The following is a 2081-nucleotide window of genomic DNA, read 5'->3' on the forward strand; positions in this document are numbered from 1 at the left end:
TGTGTCAGAAAATTGGCAGATTTTTTCCACTCAATCAGATCCTGCCTGCAGGAATTACTCAGAGGACGTGGCTAATGAGTCTACCATAAAACAACCCCTTACACTGAATGGAGAACAATCAGATATGGGCACCCAGGGATGGACATAATCCAATCAAACATATTTTAGGCAAGTTACACCTCAGTCATGCACCTGAAAATCTACAACAAAATCTGTAAGTTCTCCCATCATGAAGTTTGGACATCGGTGGTTTGAGGCTCTTTCATTCATTCATTCATTTGATCATGCTACTGAGTGCTTACAGTGTGCAGAGTACTGTACTAAGCGCTTGAGAGAGTTGTTGTTGATGTCTAATGCTGTCAAATCATGTCCGACCCATAGCGACGCCATGGACACATCTCTTCCAGAATGTCCCACTTTCCATCTGCAATTGTTCTGGTAGTATAGCCATAGAGTTTTCTTGGTAAAAATAAGGAAGTGGTTTACCATTGCCTCCGTCAACGCAGTAAATGAGTCTGCCCTCGACTCTCTCCCATGCTGCTGCTCTCCAGCACAGGTGAGTTTTGACTTGTAGCAGATTGTCTTCCACTTGCTAGCCACTGCCCAAGCTAGGAATGGAATGGATAGGTCTCTGCTTGACTCTCTGTCCTGTAGTCGAGACTGGTAGAGCACTAGAAACTCTCCAGGTGCGACCCTGAGAGGGTCTTGGGAGAGTACAACAATAAACAGACACATTCCCTGCCCACAGTGAGCTCACAGCCTAGAGGGGAAGATGGACATTAATATAAATAAATATTTATTGTCATCTTGTCTGACAATAACACTGACGTGACCCAGACTGGGCCAAGCAGGACCAGTGTATTTCTGGGTGGATCCTTCTGCACTAATTCATTTTCTAGAGAGTCTAAGGAGGATGGATCAATGTGCCTATGTAGAATCAAATAACACCCATTCCCTTACATCTAGGACACCTACTGTACCCAGTAAAAGACTGCAGATACTGAAAGAAGATAAAATGTCTTTTGTTTCCCATTTAGAAGTGAACATAAACAATAATTTCTAAGCACAAGAGGAAGAGAAGCTTGGGAAGATTTGTGGCATATTATTAATAATAAGAAATAACTCTCTTTAAATTTGATATCTAGATAAAACTCCCCTTTCTGTAGCCCCACACTTGGTGAGGAATCAGCTGGATTTATTACTGACTGTTGAGATGGAATGAAACAGAAATGATGATCCACAGCTCAGGGGATGAACATCTCACCACAGGGCTTCTTCCTCGGCTTTAGCAGGAAAATATTCCTCAGAGAGGATGAGTTGAAATTATAGCTATTTAACCACCAAAGAAATGAAACCATATATTATGATTCTTAAAGTCTCAGGTTACTGTGCTGTGATAAATACTATTGTTTTGTACGTATTCTGGAGTGAAGACAAGACTGTAAAATGAAACTAATATTGGAGACTATTTTTCCTTCACTTTTTTGCCAAAACATTGAACTGTGAATTCAACTCTGAATTGAAAGTATTACTTAGATGCTTGTTACGAATTGTAGAAAAAACATTAAGCATTGGTATTAAACACACACAACCAAAAGTTAGCATAGTTCCCAAATAAGCAATCTGTTTAAACAAAAAGGACAGAGAGAAAACTGTCTGACTGAAAAAAAGATAAAAAATGTTCTCAAAATAAAGAAGCAATAGGAAATGTGGTTGACAGGACCTATGCTTCCCTCTATGGCTTGGAAAGTAACTTTGTGGCCTGCTGTGGCTTTGATTCAAATGTGCTGTCATTTGCTTCCTATGTGACTGAAATCAAGACACTTTAATGCCCTTTGACAAATTTTTCTTGAGAAATGGTTATTGCTCATGCTCCAAAAATTACTGCTAGAACTGAAACTTGCCTTCAGCCCAGGGTGATCTTCCTAAAGACTACGTTAAGAGCAACATCAAATCCCAAATTACAAGTTCAGAGTTAGAGAAGAATGAGTCCAGGAATTATAAATAGCATTCAAATGAATGCTTCCAAAAAGAGGAGTAATGTGATTGTTAAAGGGTTGATTGAGTTAGTGATTGAATCG

General features: G+C 39.5%; 1 non-coding gene across 1 annotated transcript; it reads right to left on the reverse strand.

The window, feature by feature from the left end:
• Positions 1 to 566: 566 nt before the first annotated feature.
• On the reverse strand, positions 567 to 704 carry LOC119938062. The gene has a single exon (XR_005454336.1). It is a non-coding gene; the product is annotated as a small nucleolar RNA SNORA7 (small nucleolar RNA).
• Between the last annotated feature and the right edge of the window lie 1377 nt (positions 705 to 2081).

The sequence above is a fragment of the Tachyglossus aculeatus genome, chromosome 1 (assembly GCF_015852505.1).
Source record: "Tachyglossus aculeatus isolate mTacAcu1 chromosome 1, mTacAcu1.pri, whole genome shotgun sequence".
NCBI classification, from domain to species: domain Eukaryota; kingdom Metazoa; phylum Chordata; class Mammalia; order Monotremata; family Tachyglossidae; genus Tachyglossus; species Tachyglossus aculeatus.